This window comes from Eriocheir sinensis, chromosome 1 (assembly GCF_024679095.1).
Source record: "Eriocheir sinensis breed Jianghai 21 chromosome 1, ASM2467909v1, whole genome shotgun sequence".
NCBI classification, from domain to species: Eukaryota; Metazoa; Arthropoda; class Malacostraca; order Decapoda; family Varunidae; genus Eriocheir; species Eriocheir sinensis.
The window spans coordinates 13,601,973-13,623,574 of record NC_066509.1 but is presented as its reverse complement, the minus strand read 5'-3'; the positions used below and the strand labels follow the sequence as shown (position 1 = coordinate 13,623,574).

Genomic DNA, 21,602 nt, shown 5'->3' with positions numbered 1-21,602 from the left:
GACAGGAATAAAGGATGAACTGAAGTGTAAGAGAAGGAAGAAAGAAAAGAATATTATTATAAAGAAAGAAATTATAGGAGAGAGGGAAAGAATGGAGGAAGGATGGAAAAAAATGATAGAAAGAAAGGAAGAAACTATAAAGAATAGGAGAAAGGGATAAGTAAACAAAGAAGGCAGGTCAAAGCTGATGTAGATTCAGAAAAATATACAGATGGACGATTTGAACAGAGATGAACTTGAAGAAAGAAAGGAAGAAAAATAGTTAGCTCTGGGGTGGGAGATGTTGACGCTGGCTTAGTGTTCAGGGTGAAATGCTGACGCAGCTGGCTGGCGTGTTCAGGGTGGATGCTGACCTGCTTGCAGTTCAGGAGATGCTGACCCTGGCTAAGTGTTCAGGTGGGATGCTGACCCTGGATTAGTGTTCAGGTGGCATGCTGACCCTGGCTAAGCATGTTCAGGGTGTGGATGCTGACCCCTGGATTAGTGTTCAGGTGGTTGATGTCAGACCTGGATTAGGTGTTCAGGTATGCTGACCCCAGCTAAGTGTTCAGGGTGAAAAAACCACTCACCAAAGGAATAGTCTCAATGCCTTTCTAGGGGGGTGACAAGATTCAAGTCACCCCACGTAAAGCATATGAGCATATCATGTCGTCAGTGTTGATGTTTGGCAAGATTCCATCTGTGCCAAAATCTTGGAGCGGGTCGGCGGGAGTGCAGTGCGTGCCAGCCAGCAACTTTAAGCAATATAACAGCTTCTGCCTGGCATTCACGACGATGCACACTGGCACATAACAAACACTCTGTGCTTTCCCTCCTGCTCTGGCTTTCTGGGTACGTGTCCTGCCATGCACCCCACCCCACCCACTTCCCCACCTCACTCCCCTCAGTTACACTTGTCCCCTCCCCTCCCAGCTCCTCCCTTTCTTCCTATCCTGAACTCCCCCTTCCCAATTCATTCCACCTGTACCTCCTACCACTCCCTTTCACACTTGTCCCCTCCCTTCCACATCCTCCTTCCTTTCCTCTGTATCCCAATTTCCTTCCACCATTCCCACCCTGTACCCTCCACCCACTCCCCTCAGTGCTTTCCCCCTCCTCCCACCCCCTCCCTTCCTTTTCCCGCCATCTTAATCTCCCCCTTCCACCATTCCACTCCTGTACCCTCCTACCCACTCCCCTCAAAGTTTTCTCTCCCAGCCCCTCCTTCCTTCCCTATCTTAATCTCCCTCTCCACCATTCCACTCCTGTACCTCCCCTACCCACTCCCCTCAAACTTTTCCCTCCTCCCAGCCCCCTCCTTCCATCCCCTCCCTTCCTTCCTATCTTTAATCTCTCCTCCCTTCCACCATTCCACTCCTGTACCCTCCCACCCACTCCCCCTCAAACTTTTCCCTCCTCCCAGCTCCCTTCCCTTCCACCCCCTCCCTTCCTTCCCATCCTTCCACTCCTACACCCTCCCACGCCCTTTCTCTCACACTTCCCCTACTCCCATCTCTCTCCTTCCATCCCCTTCCCTTTCTTCCCATCTTAAACTCCTCCCCCAAACCATTCCACTGCCTTCCCTTCCATTTTTTCCTTTCTCCTGTTTTTTTCTCCTGTTCCAATCTCCATTCCTTCCATCCCTCCTCAATTCCCACTTCCTCCATGTCCTTTCTCTCTCCCTTCCACTTTCTTTTCCTTCCATCCTCCATCCCCTTCCTACTCTTGTCCTCTCCATCTTCCTCCCTTCCCTTTCCATATCATGTTCCTCTTTCCTTTATCCTCATCTCCATTTTCTCCGTCTCTCTCCCTTCCTTGTTCTCTTTATCTCTTCACTTCTGATTTGAAACACCTCCCTGTTCTCCCCCTCCTTCCCTTTCTTTTTCCCTCACAGTCCTATCTTTCTGACTTTTTTTTTCACTTTATCTGCCCTCTCGTGTTTCTCCAACATATTCTTTTGATTTAAGATTACTCATTCTATCCATTCCTGGCTTTTCCTCCTCATTTTATCATCTCCTCTTGTTTTCCTTTTTTCTTGCTTTACTGCACCAATACGGAATGACTAGCGGAACTGTATAATAATTTTCGTCAGTAGCAAAGACATACGAAACGTTCACTAGAGGTTCCATGCATAGCTCCATGCAGGTAATAACAATTGTTTAGGTAAATAATGTTGAACGTGTAACTGTACGGTAAGGGAAATAAATACCACGCACGATATTAAATGCCTGCGCAAAGTGTGTGTGGGAGGGCATGAGTGGGGGGGACTAGGCAGAGAAGGAGGCTGGTGGTAAGGCAGAAGGGAGGCAGGGAAATAAATGAGAGAAATGGAGCTGTTTGTGAGGTAGGGAGGGACTGCAGGGGAGGAAGAGAGGCAGAGGGAAAAGCAGGGGAGGGGAGAGGAGGAAAGGAAAGGAGACAAAGACACAGAGGCAGGGGAAGTAGAGCTGTTTGTATGAGGTAGGGAGGGACGGCAGGGGAGGACGAAAGAGAGGCAGAGGCAAAGGTAGGAAAGGTGCGGGAGAAGAGAGGAGAGGAGGGAGGGACAGACAGAGGCAGGGGAAGTGAGCTGAGGTTTGAACAAAGGAAAGCGAGGTGAGAGAAACGAGAGGAGAGGAGACAAAGATTGAGAAAAAGGGAAGTAAGGAGTGGAGAAACGGCAGGCGGCGGAGGTGAGGGGGTGCGGAAAGAGAGGTACGGCTTGGTGACGCCTCTGAGTCAACAGGTGGTCCGAAGTAGCCGGGAGCCTCACACGCGAAGATAATGCCCGGCGCCTCTTCCTGGCCTCTTTGTCTCCTGCGCTGAGGCGAAAGAACCTGCCCACCTGCCCGCCCGCCGCCCACACACATGGTTTTCTTACTGCTCGAGGAGGCTTTGTCTCTTTATGCATGTTTTTCAAGATTTTTGTTTACAATGATATTTTGATGCGATGTGATTTTTTTTTTTTTTTTTAAGCCTGACTGAATTTTGCTCCACACATATAGTGAGGGATGAGGTTTTTTTCCCCTTATCCGAGTTTTACAAAGTGGTTTTAGATTACTATTCAGATGCGATGTGAGTTTGTTTTCTTCACCTTTCTTTTTTTTTTTTTTTTAGCCTGACTGAATTTTTTGCTGCCCTGTGTTAGCATCATTTGGCTGTCAGCTTCTTAGCACTGTTGAATTTCAACATTCTTCGCTTCTTCATGTCAGTTATTTATTGTTTTAAATGAATTTAATAAGATAATTGATATCCAATAAGGTCATACAGTGCTAAGATTGTTTACTTTTGGATATTAACAATATTTTAGATAATACCACAACACTTGACAACGTTGGAATACAACTCTGTCAAGTGTCGTGGTATTTATACAAAATCTTTATTATTATTCTAAAAATTAAACAATCTTAACACACTATGACCTTATTGGGTTACCCAATTATCAAATTAAATTCATTTAAAGGTAGTAAATAGCTGACATATGAGAGGAAGCGAGAGGTGTTGAGAGTGTGTGGCAGAACTGCGGGGCGGGGCTGACTCGCACCGGCCAGCACCCCACCGGCCAGTTTTAAATGGGAACACTATAATGAGTTATGAGATCAATGTAACGAGGATGCTATGGTCCCCTTATACGTACGTGTTAAGTTGTTTTATTTTTTTTATTTACATTGTTATTTAGATGCGATGTGACTTTTTTTTTTTTTTTATAGCCTGACTGAATTTTGCTGTCCAGTGAAAATGAGTGGTGCGGGGAAGACTGATATCCTTCCTTCAGTTATATGACTATTTTTACTGCATTGCCCCACTCTTCCTCACTCCACCCGCTCTGCCCCGCCCCGAAACGTTCTAGCCTCCACCTTCCTGCCCTGCACCACCCTGCCCTGTCAAGTTCCTTCTTCCCACCCTGTTTTGGCCCCTCTCCACCCTATCTGTTCCGCCTCCTGACCCACCCCTGCCCTGCCCCACACTGTCCCTTTTTTCCTCACCCTTTCAGTCCCTCCCCATCCTACTCTGGTCCGCCCCCACCGCCCCATGCTACCCCGACCCACCCCGCCCCGCCCCTCCCCGCCCCGCCTGCTACAATAACGATAACGTGCCTGTTGATTATGATAGCATTTTCTGATTCGGAAAAAAACACTGCTGGTAATGAACAAACAGACAGACAGATATACAGCCAGACAGACAGATTGACAGATATTTTTGAAACCATCAATTTTTTCATCCTCGTGAGGTAAAATTATGATATTTTTTTTATGTTCACACAAATAAAAGCATGACCATATTGCTTTAAAATGAGCAAACCAGGTACCTTCTCTCTCCTACCCCCCACAGGCTTATCCGAGAGTTACTGACATCTACGACTACGAGACGGACTACTACTACGACTACAACTGCGCCCAGAGTAACGACCTGCTGCCCACGTTCACGGCCCCAGAAGTTCACATTGGAGGTGTGCCATTCCGTGATGATTCCTGCGACGTGGACGACCCTGGTGAGTGAGACGCCTTAGAAACAGCTTTACCAGGTGACGATTCCTAAACCTATAACATCTCCACCCGAAACATACCTGTCTTTTTGGCCACCATTTCTACTTTCTCTTTATAGGAAGGGTTTTTATCTGATTATTTTTGCCCTTGAGCTGCTTCCCTCCCTGTTAAAAAATCTTACTCAGCATTTTGAAATAGTCGATGCCTCAGAATAGTTTCTTTGAGTAGCATGATTCTTATTTTGAGTACCAGTCGGCATGCCCCGTACTGATTTGTGAACGCACCCTGTTTTTATACCTCGTTGCATTGTTTAGGGCAACTTTTTGTGTGTGAATATATCTTTCTTTCCATAGCGCACTCAGACAAACAGGCAAAAAGACAGAAACACACACACACACACACACACACACACACACACACACACACACACACACACACACACACACACACACACACACACACACACACACACACACATTAACGATCCTTTGTAGATCTAAATTACCTCAACTTCAAGCTGCACGAAACGTCACACCTTCCATTCTTTCTTTAAACTTCCGTGGCGTCTTCCAGTATTTTTGGTATCCGCGTAACTCCGTAATCTGCAAGGACCGTCATGCCTTGAAGCTGCACACATTGTTGGACTGACTGGCTGTTTCACTTCTGTCCTTTTCTTCCCACAACAGCCGCTAAGCATTCCAGAAACAATGCCCCCGTGTCTTGCAAGTGTTTCTGCAGTGTTTCGCAGTTGTTCTTTTTTTGCGTGGGTTGTGTGCATGGTTTCCTAACTCGTTTTTGCCCTTGACTTGACGTTACGTGCTGTGTGTAGTTCCTGGACCAGTATACGTACACAGGGCCAAAGTAACACAAGAAAGGGATCCCATGGGGTGCTTTATTTCCTATATTTATTTTTAGTGAGTATAAATTGCCACGCGACTGACATTTGTCGATAGATAATTGTTAGTTAGTTGGTTTATTGACCATAATCATTGCAGGTATAGCAGGGGTACATAAAACATAAAAGGAAAAAAATACGTGACATAAGCTTTGAAAACATCTACAAAGCAATTCTATTCCAATCAGTCACATCAAAGAACACTGTAAAAATAATAATTAATCTAAAACACACTGCTCTGCTAAATGGCATTGATGTGCAGAAAAAAAGATGTGTGGATTTAGACGGATAGAAAAATGGATAAATAGAAATACTCATGAATAGATAGATAGATAAATAGATAGATAGATAGATAAACACATAGATTGATAGATACAGATAGATAGATATAGACAGATAGATTTTCAAGTCATGGAAAAGCATAGTTCGTACATTTGAATAGTTTCTCTGATACCCTGTTCGAATCACATGAATGTCCCCTGAAAAAAGTTCTCGGAATATCTAAATGAACGAGAAAATCCAAAGAAAATAAAGCTGCTGCGCCAGAGCGGGGAAGGTAACAAGCTCGCAACATTTTCAGGACGTTATCGCGACACAAATACGACTGAGAAAACCCACACCAAATAGGATTATAAAATTTTCGAATACAATAACTGACTATGATCTGAAATACTCGGTGCCAGGCAGTTTTATTTTGGTTCCTATTGCAGCTTGAAGACATATGGGGTCGTATTATGAGACATTTCGGCGCCCAAGAAAACATATTTGACAAGGCGGTGGCCGAACTGGTAGCGTACTGGACCCACATTCGCCGCGTGATGGACGACGCGGGTTCGAATCCCCACGCTACCACTCGGATTTTTCAGTCACCGCCGAGTGGCTTAAAACTACCCACATGCTGTCCTGAAGACCACCCATCAACCCGGACTCTAGAGGAAGCCATCCAAGCGAATCAAGAACGAGTCTGGGGCAAAGTATGACAATGCAAGATGGCGCCACTATAAACACTCGCCTGCGCCAGAACGGCTGGCTGACCACCACGCCCTCACTCTGAAGGCTTGGGCTGACCATCACCTTCATCAAGAGTCTCTACCGCGCAATAGGCAACAACGTAAAAAAAAAAAAAGAAAAAAAAAAAAAAAAAGGCTTTCGTAGGAGTTGTGGGCATTTCCAGTAGTTGTATGACCCTGGTGGTAGTTTTACCCTTCTTCTGTAACTTGAACCTGAAGAGACACTCATTAGAACCCAACTGACCCCCTCTTTGACCTTTAGAAATAGCTGATGTGAGAAGCCAAAGTGTCTTATAATACCGACCATGGACGTACAAGTTATAGACTGTTTGATCAAAATGAACATATCTGCAAACATTGTTAAGACACCCACCCCGAGCGAGGCTTCGTTTAAGGATTTGGAGGGAAATATTGTTGGTGAAATACTGAATTCTCTAGTCCATATATTTTCAACTATTCACACTTCGGGCGGCGCTCTGTCAGCAACACTAAAGGCTGCAATTTACAAGGCCTCTTAGTCGGGGGAGGATTTTTCTTCCGTGCGTGACTGTTCCTCTCAAAATGTACTGTGAATAAATGTTACGCGTTCTTCCAATGTGTCAGACTCGCAGATCAAAGACACTGGTGAGGGTTCGATCTAGTCAGAAAGAGGAGCGATACCCCTCGCGTGGCATCAAAGAACACGGGAAAAATAATCAGCAAAAAGAAAGAGGTTGCTAAAAGGCATTGATGTGTAGATAAAGATGCACAGACAGATATTTGCATAGATGGATAAAGATAGATAGATATTTACATAGATAGATAGATAAAGATGTATAGGTAAATATTTACATAGATGGATAAAGATAGACAGATATTTACATTGAAGGATAAAGATGTTTTGATAGATATTTACATAGATGGATAGATAAATAAAAGGGTGGGGAGATAGATAGACCTCACCTGTACATCCGTGAGGAAAAACTGCATACCTCGGCTTCTGTTTCTTGCTCCCGGATGTGCCCTGTTATCCGCGCGGGTGGTGGGGCAAGGTAAAGGCTTCCTCCTCTTATCTACGTGCGCCAGCCAGCGGTGAGACATGAACGCGTGAAGCCGCAGGAACACACGACACAGAGCAAACAGGCAAAAGGGGCTATTGTCACGACCACATACCACAAGAAGCTACACAACCACCACTCCTCCACCCCCCCACTACCACCACCACTACCATCAAAATCGCTCTCATCCCTACTCCTGCTCTGCTACTACTACCACGACTACTACCACCACTACTACCACCACTGTTACCACTACTACTCCCACGGCTACCACCACCACTACTACTACTACTACTACTACTACGACTACTATGACTACTACTACTACTACTACTACTACTACTACTACTACTACTACTACTACTACTACTACTACTGCTACTACTACTTTAATTATTACTACTACTGCTGCTGTTAATAAAAAGAAGAAGAAGAAGAAGAAGAAAAAAATGATAACAATAGTAGTAGTAGTAGTAGTAGTAGTAGTAGTAGTAGTAGTAGGACTTTAGAATTAAAAAAACAATTATTATTTTCTCTCGGAATTTACACAGAACTTAAAAACTCATGAATATTACGATCAAACAAATTCACGTAACCGGTTCGTCTGAGTTATTGATGTTTCCGTCGCGCTCTTCTTTTCCTCATTGCATCGTGTGCCTATTAACATTTTCTTTGGGTCAGCTTTCCACTTTTTCTTTCTTTCCATTGTTCTGTTTTTTTTTTTGTTTTTTTTTGTCTGTACTTTTTATCGTTTATTTACATTCTTTTTCCCATTTGCTCTTTACTTTTTCTCACTTGTCTTTCGTCCATAACTTTTTTTTATTTTTTCATCAGATAATTCCATTTTCTTCGCATTTGATCTTCACTTTTTTCATGATGTTCGTTCGTGGGTGTTTTTTTTTTTTTTTTTCATCTTACCGTGTATTTGTATTTTTTTTCGTTATCTTTGTCTCATTTTCCTTAATTCTCGTTCCTCTCCCTTCTTTTTTTTTCTTGGTTTCATGTTGTGTTTTCATTATTTGCACTTGATTTTCTTAGTCTTTCTCATTTTCCCTTCTTTCACTTTTTTTTCTTGCTTGCTTTGTGTATTTTCATTCTTCTCTGCATCGCTTCTTTCTCTTTTTCTCACTTACCGTTCGTCTGTCACTATCTATATTTTTTTAACCACTGTGTATCTGTAGTTCTTTGATGATTGTTTGTTCTATTTTCTTCACGTTCCGTCCGTCTTTCGCTTTATTTTCTGTTTATTTTCATCTCGTATTTACATTTTCTTAGCATCGGTTTTCGTCTTTCTATCGCTTTCCGTCCGTCTTTCCCTTTTCTTCCGTCCTCACTGTGTATTTGCATGTTTTTCATTATTCCTTGTTCCGTTTCCTCCACTTCCCGTTCGTCTTTCCCGTTTATTTTCTGCTTACTTTCATCGCATATTTACATTTTCTTCTCGTTTGTCTTTATCTCAGTTTCCGTTCGGCTTTCACTTCGTTTTTTTACTTTTTTTTATCTTCGCCGTGTATTTGCGTGTTCTCGATTATTCCTTGTCCCTTTTCTCCACTTCCCGTTCGTCTTTCCCTTTTCTTCCGTCTTCACTGCGTATTTGGATGTTTTTAATTATTCCTTGTCCCTTTTTCTCCACCTCCCGTTCGTCTCTCGCTTTGTTTTTTTGTATTTTCCTTCCATTGCGTATTTACATTTTCTTCTCGCTTGCCTTTCTCTTTGTCCTCGCGTTTCCCTTTCGTGCGTTCGCCAGACAAAGGCATTTGCACTTTGGGATATCAAACAGCAAGCACACAAAAAGAGGAAGGAAAAAGTCCGCATTTATTTTACGGACATGGCAAAAATTAGCGCATAAAAAGGGATCAAAGGCGAGGCTTACAGACCCAACAAAAGTCAATACCGCCGCGAACACCACGGAAAAGTTAGTCAAAGCTGAATAATTGAGGGAAACCTCGCGCACAAGAACACCCCGTCCCACGCCCGCGGAGAGAGGGAGAGCGCGCGCCGCCGCCAGAATAATGCAAGATTGTTTTAATGTTTCAAGTGTGTCTGTAGTAGTCCGGGCAAACAGTAAAGCCCTCAGAGTGGCGGAGTTTAAATAAATACGTCGGTGCTGCGGCTGGGAAAGCAGTGAGAAAACGGAGTAGGAGAAAGTAAGGACGAATTGTGAAAGTTGATGAAATTCTGAAAACCCCGAGTAGTAAAAGGTAGCAGAGTTTATATGGCTGTACCGGTGCTATCGTGCTATTGGAAAACAGTGCAAAGGTTGTGTTGATGGAGAGAAAATGTCGAGAGGAGAGAGAGTAGCAGAGAGTTGGAAAGTTGGTAGAAATCTGAAAGTCCTGATTAGTAAATGTCGGTGCAGTCGCCAGAAAGACTGTGCGAAAGTACTGTTAAAATGGAAAACAGCGTAACCGTGAAGTCGAGAAACAGATTAGCGCAAAGTCGGAAATTTTCTCAAGTTACGGAATATTATCTAAAAAATGTCAAATCTTAAAAAAAAACTAAACTAATATGCCGGTGCTGTCGCCTAGAAAACATCGCAAAGGCTGTGTTGAGGGAAAGAGCAAAGTGAAGTCAAGGGAGAGAGTAGCGGAAAGTTAGTGCAATAACATGTTTGGATTTATGAATAGTGTCGGAGTTTAGATAAATATGCCAGTGCCGTTGCTGAGAGAGAGAGAGAGAGAGAGAGAGAGAGAGAGAGAGAGAGAGAGAGAGAGAGAGAGAGAGAGAGAGCAAGCACGGGGTGTAGCACAAAGTCGAAGAGAATAACAGGAAGTTGGAGAGTTACTAAAATTTTGAAAGCCATTAAAAGTAAAAAGTGGCGGAGTTGGAATGTATATCCCTGTTCTGTCGCTGAGGAAACACTGGATGTTATAACAATTGTGATGGAAAACAGAGAAGCACAGCGTCAGAGAAGAGATTAGCGATATAAGATAAACGTGGTGGAGGTAGACAGATAGATAGATAGATAAATAGGTAGACTGATAGATAGATAGATAGATGTGTCGCTGCTGTCGCTGGAAAATTAGCGCAAATGCTGAGGTAGAGAAAAACGAAGCATGAAATACGAACGTTGCCAGAATAATACGAAGCAGGATAAGTAAGAGTGACAGAGCTGAAGTCATTATGTTAGTGATGTCGAAGAAGAGACTAGCGGTGAGACAAACTTGAAGTGTTGAGGGATAGGATGCTGCTGTCCTGGGAAAACGGTGCAGATGTTAAGGTAGAGAATAGCGTAGCATGAAATAAGAAAGTCGACAGAATAATACAAACCCAATTGATTAAGAGTGGCAGGGTTGAAAGTATTGTTAGTGATGAAATTAGGTAAGACAAGTTAAAGATTTTGTTAACCCGTCCGCTGCGATTGGAACGAATTTAGCTTTCACTGGTAGCCTGATAACGTATACTCCCATGTCTTTCTCTGCCTCTGTGATGGATAGTGGAGTGTTTTCCATGTGGTATTGGTACGCATGACTTTACATATTTCTTCATTGAACTGTAGCAGCCACTTTTTAATCCATTCCTATAGTTTGGTGATGTCTTCTGGTAGGAAATCCGCAGTCAATGGGTTAAGGTGGAGAGCAGTCTCGTATAAAGCAGAGAAGCTATCGTCAAAAGGTCTTGTAGGATAACATTACCGAGTTTAGTTCAGAATCGCAGCTTCACTCTCCCCGCCGTATCATATGCTAACAACACAACTAACTTTTATTTCCTGAGCAGCGTCATGGAGGATTAATCTCCAACACACCTCGTTTTCTTTCTCTCTCCCGACACCTTGACCTCATGTATTTCCTGGGCTTGCTTTAACCTGACAGCGCCTTGGGAATGATCTTTGCGACTTCTTTGTGGCGCTGAAGAAGGGATTTCTGTGCGGGTTCCTGGAGTTCTGGTGATTATTCCTTCCACGACGCAAGTGTATCTAGTGAGGTGCTTTGTGGGTGCTGGTGTTTGTGGTGCTGGTGAAGAGAGAGGCTTGAGGGTTTCCAGAGTGCTAGCGATCATTATTACTTCCACGACCCAAGTGTATCTAGTGAGGTGCTTTGTGGGCGCTGGTGTTTGTGGTGCTGGTGTTTGTGGTGCTGGTGTTTGTGGTGCTGGTGTTTGTGCATTCGCTTAGTCTCACGGTTTCTTTAAAATACGAGTTCATCTACCTTTCAGTGCGGCGGAGATGAGCACCGAGGCCACGCGCAGCTGCACCGTATGCCCCCAACTTTACCTACCTGTATTGTATTTTTTGATTAATTTTACAACGAAACTGTGTCTTGATGGTGCTGTTATACGCGTGTGGTAGTGTTCTTTGCCTTCTTTTGTAAACTGCTGCTATGAAATTCCGTTTACCTTCTTTCTTGCTCGATTTTCGTCTTTATATATTTTACGAACACTGTATTCGGTGCGGGGTTTCGCGTTTTTTTTTTTTTTTTTTTTTTTTTACAGCTAAGGAGACAGTTCAAGGGCGTAAAGAAAAATATTAAAAAAAGCCCGCTTCTTACTGCTCCTGAATAGAGGTCAAAGGAGTGTCCAAAAAGAGGGGTCAATTTCGGAAATGTATATCCCTGGTGGCATTTTAGTCTTCCCTTGGTCACCCGTTTCTTAAATCTTTTCTTTGTCGATTCTGATTTTGTTTGGCTTCCTCCTTATTTTATTTTCATATATAAAGTGATGTGATGTTTTATAGCTGGTAGTGGTTGTCTTCCTCTCGTAACCTGCTTGCTGAGGTTATTTGGCTTCTTCCTAGTTTGATCATTGTCATATATTCTCTCTCTCTCGCTCTCTCTCTCACATCTTTTAGCTCATCATCCCTGCTCTCTGATTCTATTAATATTACATTTTTTCTTTGCTTTTCTGTTCAGGTATTTTTGTTGTTCCCTTTTCTTCCCTTGCTCTGTTGTTTTTAACTCCTATTACTCGCTAGGAAGTTTTTGTCAATGTTTTCCCTCCCCTTCCATTTATCTCCTTGTCTGAAGTCAAACACGCCGTGGTGGTCGTGGCGGTGGCGGTGGTGGCTGCAGCAGAAGCCTTCAAAGACAAAACTTTTAACAAAACAAACCCCCTCGGGACGGGACGCTTCAGTGGCGCATAACGTTTGTCTCTCGTCCCTCAGGAAACCACAAGCTGATCATCAAGAAGAAGCCGGCGCTCGGGGGCAAGGAACGGCTGCTGTCTGTAGGCAGCGAGAAGGTGACGCGGGACAGACGGCTGAACATAGAAGGGACGCGACTCACCATATCCCACGCGAGGCCTCGGGATGCTGGGACCTTCCTCTGCCTCTTTGATGTCGAGCCTCCCGTGCAGCTGCAACACACCCTCGACGTCCAGTTTGCCCCCTCCGTAAGGTCCCTCGCGCCCCCAGAGCAGCATGTCCCCCGAGGTAAAGCGGTCACGTTGGAGTGTCGCGCCCACGGCAACCCCGAGCCTGTAATCCGCTGGACGCGTCAGGAAGGTCCGCTCCCGTCCGGCTTATCCAGTCATGAGGTGAGAGGCCAGAAGGGGCTGTTTGCTTGCCTTCCTTGCTTAGTCACAGGTATACTGCTTGCTCTCTCTCTCTCTCTCTCTCTCTCTCTCTCTCTCTCTCTCTCTCTCTCTCTCTCTCTCTCTGTCTCTCTCTCTCCTACCTGCTTACCTCCTCCTCTCACACACTCCCTTTTTTTCTTAGTGTCTTTGTGTCTCACTCTTTGCCAGCCGTGCACGTGAGATGGTATTGCTTTTAGGTGAGTACGTGACAGATTTTGAACAAAGGGAAGGTAAATCATTTCGGGCATTTTTTCACCTTATAAGGAGGACGAACTTAATATTTTAGCAATCTGTCTGTCTTCCTGTCATTCTTTACCTTTGTCCAACGGTGAAATCAACATTATTTTCACCTAAGAGTTTACCTGATTGTTATTTTTTCCGAGAGAGAGAGAGAGAGAGAGAGAGAGAGAGAGAGAGAGAGAGAGAGAGAGAGAGAGAGAGAGAGAGAGATTATATTTATGTTCTTTCAAGCGTCACGTACGCCTCGCCATCCTCCCTCAGGGCAAGACGCTGTTCCTGCACGGTGTGGACCGGCACGTGGAGGGGACGTACCTGTGCACGGCGGACAATGGCGTAGGGGAGCCCGCCTCGGCCGCCATGACCATCACCGTCGAGTACCCGCCGGAGATCACAGCGGAGAAGGTAAGTGACTGCTGCTGCTGTTGCTGATACTACTACTACTACTACTACTACTACTACTACTACTACCTCTAATAATAATAATAATAATAATAATGATAATAATAATAATAATAATAATAATACCTCTACTACTACTACTACTACTACTACTACTTCTTCTACTACTTTTGCTTCTTTTTTTTATTGTACAGAAAGAAGCTTCAGGCCGGAACAAACTATAGGAACAAAGAAGCCCGCAATGGCGCTGCTCATGCAAATAGTTTTAACAGAAGAGTTCAAAGTAGAAAAGCCAGAGTCCTTTGGGGAAGTGTCTTGATACTTCTCTCTTGAATGTGTTTGAGTTGTAGGCAGGAGGAATTGCAGTTATAGGAAGGCTGCCCCAGAGTTTACTAGCGAATGTGATGAATTAATTAATCTATTGGTTAACTCTCGCATAAAGGATTAGGATAGCATAGGGATGAGCAAGAGTAGGAAAACATGTGCACCGGGGCCACAGGGGGGGAGGGGGATAGATAGGCATGAAGTTAGCAAGTTCAGGAGAGCAGTCAGCATGATAATATCGATAGAAAATAGAGAGGCATCACTGGCGGAGCTTAAGAGATAGAATAATGTCAGTAAGAGGAGAGGAGTTGATGGGGCGAAAACACTTTGACTCCATCCGAAAGGGCACCTCTACGAGCATATACGTTCTAAAAGCTCTCCGTGTGCCACCTGCCCACGTTTAATAACACCTGTACACAACATTTGTCTTTTTAATATCAAGCACTTTTCTTTCCGTTTCGTCCACACAACCGGATCCCCGCGCCATCCAATCTTCCTCTCCGCCCTGTCTGGCTTAGTAGGAAGGCAAATGTTGACTCAGGTCCCTATGAATCTTACTACAACTTTTCCCTCCTTTTCATACCAATCGGAAAAACAAACAAAAGCCTTTCTCCGGCTGCGACCGAGAGGGGAAGAAGGGCGCGGAGAGAAAAGACTCTAATGTACATCCCTTTCTGATGCCTTTTTACACTTACTTGAGGGACAAACGGATCTAATCAGAAAAGTAAACAAAACAGAATCTTCCCCGAATTTCCCTCTGCTGCTCTTACTACAGTTACTACTATTACTAAAACTACTACTGCCGCTATTATTACTACTACTGCAACTACTACTACCCAGGCTGTCGTGCGCACGGGGGAGGGGGACCACGTCGAGTTGGCTTGTGTGGTGCACGGACGACCTTCTCCTGACGTTATCTGGACACGTGATGGACACCCGCTCCCAGAGTCACTCATGGACACACAAAGACATATGCCGGAGCGGGTGTCGGGCGAGGGCCACCACGTCACCTTCACCCACGTCGCCCACCGCCACACCCTCACCATCACCAACGTCTCCGAGAAGGACTTCGGGGCGTACGTGTGCATAGCGGAGAACCCCCACGGACAGAAAGACGCCGTGATACAGATGACAGGTTGGTGGTGATGTTCTTTTGTTTGTTTGTTCGCTTTATAGGTGAAGGAGACACTAACTTTTATGCCGAAGAAGAGATTTTGGAGAATGAGTGCAAAGAAAAAAGCTCTTTCTATGAAGGTGATTGAAAGTAAAGAGTTATATTGTTAGTTTCATTTGGGTGGTTTTACTCGTCTTTCGTTTCGATTTTCTCTCTCTCTCTCTCTCTCTCTCTCTCTCTCTCTCTCTCTCTCTCTCTCTCTCTCTCTCTCTCTCTCTCTCTCTCTCTCTCTCTCTCTCTCTCTCTCTCTCTCTCTCTCTCTCTCTCTCTCTCTCTCTCTCTTAACCATCAGTATTTCTCCCCTTCTTACCTTTTTATCATATTTTTTGAAGTTTTTCGTCCTTTTTTATCCTTTTTTTCTTCAACTTCTTAAATACCATCAACCTTTCTACTCTTCTTATCCTTTTTTATCGCCTCCTCCCTTTGGTTCTTCGTGACCTTCTCTCTTCACCTCTTGTACGTCTTCATCTTTAACACAGTCAGCATTTTCTTATCACCTTCACCACTTCCTCACTTCATTTCCACTTGCCACAGATTCACTTCCTTTTATCCTCCTCCTTTTACAGTCTCCTCCTCTTTTTCCTTCTCCTGTTCTCTTTCCACCTCCTCCTCCTCCTCTTTCTCGTCTCCTCCCAAGCCATTCTCTCCTGGCCTCACGGATTCACTTGGTCTCATTCCTTATAGCTGCCTTCTCCTCCCCGCCCCCCGCAGGCCTGCCTAAGCCCCCCGTGCTCACCAGCAGCCCCATAGGAGGCGAGAGCACCTCCTACACACTCACCTGGGAGACGGAAAGCTACTACCCCATCACCGAGTTTCTCATCAGGTACCGGAAGACTCACCTGGGGGCCTGGCAGGTGAGCTTGGGGATGGTGTAGGGTGTGTTGTTGTTGCCGTTGTTCCTGTTGTTGTTGTTGTAGTTCCTGCTGTTGTTGTTAGGAAGTAAATGTTTATATGAAGTTTGTGTGTGTAAAGAGTGACCTCATATGAAAATGGTTAAAAGCTGTCAAGATTGATAGGATTAGTGGAGGTGTGGTAATGGTGTTGGTAGATATAGTAGAAGTAATTGTAATAGTAGTAGTAGTAGTAGTAGTTGTAGTAGTAGTAGTAGTAGTAACAACCAAGTGCCCTAGTTTAGCTATGTATGTTGAAAATACCTATACATACCCGACCGACTTATACATAAATAGCCACAGTGGAAAATTAAAGTGTTAAAATCATCTGAAAGAACAAAACAAGGTGACCCAGTAGCCATGGTTATGATAGGGTCCTCCAAAATGAAATTCTGTACGCAAAAACACGGGTGAAACATATGGGTTATGCGGATGACCTCTCAGGTGCTGGTAAAATCTCAGACTTAAAAGGGTGGTGGGATATTGTGAACGCCGCCGGCCCTGAGATAGGATACATCCCTAACGCCACCAAGTCTGTCCTTATTGTCAAACCTGAACATTATGACCATGCCGCAGAAACTTTTAGAGGAAGTGGCGTCATTGTGTCAAAGGACGGACAACAACACTTAGGTGCAGTGATCGGGACAGAGGTATATAAGAAGGAGTACGTAGGAGACAAAGTAGCTGAAGGAAATAGAAGCTTTGTCTGCCATTGCCAAGACTGAGCCACACGCTGCCTATTCAGCGTACACCCACGGCATCCAACATCGGTGGACGTTCCTGATGCGTACCATCTCCGGCATCAGTCCACTCCTTCGACCACTGGAGAATGCCGTCAAGAATGGATTCTTGCCGGCGCTGGTGAAATCTCATGCTTTGGGGGAGGAGGAGAGGGATATGCTAGCACTTCCTCCAAGACTGGGTGGGATGGGGATCACCAACCCTGAGAATAGGTGGCTGATAAGGAGAACCAAAACTCCATCAGCCTTACCAGATCTCTCACCAACAGGATCATCGCTCAGGAGGCAGATGACGAAATAGACCAAACAGAAATAAGAGAAATCATAAGAAGAATCTCAGAAGAAAGGCACCAGGCCCAAAAGTACGAGCTGGACCGTCTAACACACAACCCGTCCACAGAAATGTGTGGAAAAATCCACACAGCATAGGAGGCAGGCACTTCTAACTGGCTAACGTCACTTCCAATCAGAGCAAAGGGCTTCAGCCTCAACAAACAAAAATTTGCCGACGCCGTTGCTCTGAGATATGGCTGGCCTATTGAGGGGCTGCCTGATCTCTGTGCATGTGGATCACCGAATGGTGTCACTCACACCATGACATGCAAGAAGGGAGGCTTCGTCTGTATTCGACACGATGAGGTGAGGGATCTGACAGCCAGCATGCTCGGGGAGGTATGCCAAGACGTCACTACCGAGCCGGCACTGCTTCCTATGGACGGCGAACGCCTTAGGTACAGGACGGCCAATACTTCACAGGAGGCACGGGTTGATGTAAGTGCCCGCGGATTCTGAGTGCGCGGACAGCGGGCGTTCATGGACATCCGCATATTCGACCCGATGGCTGCCTGTCACCGTGAGCTGCCCCTGGAAGCCGCCCACCACAGGAACAAGCAGAAGACAAGGGCATAAGAACATAAGAACATAAGAACGCAGGAGTCTGCAAGAGGCCGGTAGGCCTGTACGAGGCAACTCCTTTGACCCTAAGCTCCCGTGTATCTAACCCCACCTAATATCGCTGTCCATGAATTTATCTAGTCTATTTTTGAATGTGACAATTGTATTGGCACTCACCACATGACTGCTAAATTGGCACTCACCACATGACTGCTATACGGTGAAAGAATCCAACATGTGGATCAGGGCAGCTTCACCCCCCTCGTCTTCACCACATCCGGCGGGATGAGTCCCAGGGCCCGATGCTTCTACGCATGACTCGCAGAACTTATCTCAGAAAAGAAGAATCAGCCAAGGAGTCACGTTGTCGCCTGGATGAGGTGTCGCCTCTCGTTCTCCCTGCTCAGGTCGGCCATCCTATGTCTCAGGGGCACCAGACACTCTGGCCCAAAAGCCACCAACATCTCCAATATGGACTATGAGGCCACAGTGGTGGAGGGTGACATTAAGGTGGGTCGGGAGTGACACGAGTAGGGAAGGAAAGGGAAATCTAGACGCAATAGATGATAAGGCGTTATGTATATATTTAGTGCTAAGTAGTATTAGTAATTTGGTTGGATGCCACAGTCATTAGCGAATAGAGTTGGGGCTAATGATCTGCAAGCTATGGAGCCCTCCATGATTATCTGTCGGGAAAATAAACATGGGTGGAGGTATCTTTTATGTAGTAGTAGTAGTTGTAGTAGTAGTAGTAGTAGTAGTAGTAGTAGTAGTAGTAGTAGTAGTAGTAGTCGTAGTAGTAGAAGTAGTAGTAGTAGTACAGGTACTATAAGTTGTAGTAGAGGTAGTAGTAGTGACACTATAGTCTGGCTCAACTAAACGTGCGGTTGGGGGGGGAGGTTCAGCGTAGGGGGATCCCCTTGTACAGCTTTGCCGCATGTCTCCTAGCCCGCGATGTAGAAATGTTCTAATATAAGTAAAACCATGGCAAATATGATCAGCAAGTATGCATACACATTTAATCTTAGAATTATAACGTATAAAAGAACAGTTAACTTATTATGGATAAGAAATTTTATAAGCATATAAAGAAACGTGGCATACATATTTTACAGTGTTGCTAAAAAAAATGCTATATTTATTATTGAGTTTCCCTTACGTTTGGGATGTGTAAGTAGTTTCACAATTGTATTTAGATTATATCGTGAAGGAATGTACGTTAAAATAAGCTGACATAAGTAAGAAAAAATACAGAGAGAGAGAGAGAGAGAGAGAACCAACGTGGGGTTAAAAACGGGGCACGCTGTACTCTTGGATTACTCCTCACATGGCACCTTTGAACCGCACGATTAGCCGAGCCAGACTTAGTAACGTAAATAACGATCGTGAAAAGAAGCAGCAGAAGAAGTATAGTAATAATAATTCTAAATAATAACAACATTGATCCCTCTCTCCTCCCTCCCTCCCTCTTCACCCACCCACTCCCCCTCCCTTCCCACGCACGTATCTGCAACTATTGAGAACTTTAACCATCGATCACTAACTTATGTATTACGGCCTTAGCGTTGCATGAACCCGCAATCTATCTACTCACTGCTACTCGATCGCCGCCTGAACTATGCAAGCGGAGGAGCAACAACAGACGCAGTAGTAGTAGTAGTAGTAGTAGTAGTAGTAGTAGTAGTAGTAGTAGTAGTAGTAGTAGTAGTAGTAGTAGTAGTAGTAGTAGTAGTAGTAGTAGTAGTAGTAGTAGTAGTAGTAGTAGTAGTAGTAATAGTAGCAGTAATAGTAGTAATAGTAGCACGAAGAAGAAGGGAAAAAGAAGAAGATTAAAGAAATGATGAGAAGAAGGAAAAGAAAATGAAGAAGTAGAAGAAGAAGAAGAAGAAGAAGAAGATGACAAAGACGAAGAAGGAAAAGAAAAAGAGGAAGATGATGATGATGATAAGGATAATAATGATGATGATGAAGAGCAGAAAAAAAAGAAAAAGAAGGAGGAGGAACAGGAACATGCAAAAGAAACCAGCACATGTCCATTCATTCCCATTCACTCAGCCCGATCATTACGTCAGGCAGCGGCGCGGAGTCTATTCACAATGTTTAGTGTATTTGCTTGTTAGGCAGGATGGGCGGAGGAGGCGCTTGGGAGAGGTCTTTGTGCTGCACCGGACTCGAGAAATGACTGTCGATGATCACGCTTACTCATTATGCGGCAAAATGAACCTCGATGCTGAGTCTCGAGCGAACGGCGCCAAGATCTAAGTCCGTACACGGTTCCTCCTTGCTCCTCATTTCTCGCTCCCCACTTCGCTACCTTCTCTTTCCTCCTCACTCACAATTCCTTGCCCTTTATTTCTTTACCTTTTCTCCATTTCTCCTCATTCCCCATTTATCTACTTTATCTTTCCATTCCTCCACTACGTTCGTTTTTTATTTTTTCTCTTTCCTCATTTCTCTACTTCTCTTTCCATTCCTCATCATTCCTTATTTCTCTACCTTCTCTCTCCTTTCCTCCTCACTCCTCAATTTTCTGCGTTCTCTTTCTAGTCTTTCTCCTCCTCTATTTCTCCTTTCCTCCATTCCTCCTTTCCTTTCCTCTTCTTTCCTCATTTCTTGCTTCTCATATCTCTACGTTCTCTTTCCTTTCCTCCTCTCCCACGGGTCCTATTTATTCTCCCTTCTCTTAAAATATTTTCCCCATGTTCTTCCTCTCTTTTATCGTTCTTTCCTTCTCATCGTTCCCCTGCGTCCTCTTCTTATTCTCCTTCTCCCTTGTGACCTGTTTTTTCTCTCTTTCCAATTGTATTGTTTTCCTCTTCCTCGTAGTCGCCCTCTTCCTCGTAGTCGCCCTCTTCCTCGTAGTCGCCCTCTTCCACCAGTTGTTGTTTTTCTCTCACGTCTAATCTAACTCTTGCCCTATTTCTCCCTGCGTTGTTTGTTTTCTTCTTCCTCTTTCTCATCCCTTTCCAATTTTGTGTTTCCTCTACTGTCATTATGTTACTCGTATCTTTAGCTTCCGTCGTTTGGTCAGGGTTACGCAGATCAAGACGGAAGTTCGAATCAGTCAAGACACTGGACCGAATCAATCAAGAGTTGAATCAAGTCCGAATGAGCTTGCCTTATTTTTCCTCATTTTCCTGCACCCCCCAACACACCCTACCCCATGCATCACACTCCTCTTATCAGTCAGTAAAGAAATATATAATAAAGAAAGAATAAAAAGAAAATTACTGCTCGCCCCTCACAGTGCTTTTTTTCACCCTCTGCCGCAGCCCAATCACACGGTGGTGATGGCGGGCGCGTGGGAGAACGTGTCCAAGAAAGTGGTGGCGACGAGCGTGCCGCGCCCAACGCGAGAGCCTCACCTACACGCTGCATGGCCTCGAGGTGGCCAGCGACTACGTGACGGTGGTGCGGGTGCGGAACAGGTACGGCTGGTCGGCAGAGAGCGACCACTTCCACTTCTCCACCAAGAAAGGTGAGCAAGTCTTATAAGTATATATATATATATATATATATATATATATATATATATATATATATATATATATATATATATATATATATATATATATATATATATTGATTTTAATTTATTTATTTCGGGCCCTTCGCACCGGTAAGTATCTTAAAGGTGCTTTTGGTCGGCCCCAGCCCCATTAGTGGCGCGGGCGATTTTTCTTTTTTTTTTTATAGTGACGACGTAATTTATCTTTCTGCTCGGCCCCCGCTGCTCGGCGGTGCTGCCCGGACAGAGATCACTGAAGTCAAGGTCGATAAACAACTGATTCTTCGGCGCCACTCGACAACGGCTGAAAACTGTCGGCGGAGCTTTTAACTTGTTCACCGCACTGCTCGTTGACCACTCAGCCTGAAGCAGCTTTAAAAAGACCCGCTGTGGCTGTCCCCCTTTTTAAAAACCCGAGAAAGGCTGTAGTGCATTAGGTCATTTTTACTCGCTAACGTAAGGCGGTTTCGTATTTGGTGTCAGGAAAACTAAGTCTCTTAAATACCACTCACCGCTAATACGTCATAACAAAGATACT

The 21,602-nt window shown here is 44.6% G+C and overlaps 1 pseudogene; it reads left to right on the top strand.

Annotated features, from left to right (window-relative positions):
* The first annotated feature begins 431 nt into the window (after positions 1–431).
* LOC126998433 (protein sax-3-like) overlaps positions 432–21,602 on the top strand; it is a 28,140-nt pseudogene continuing 6,969 nt past the window's right edge.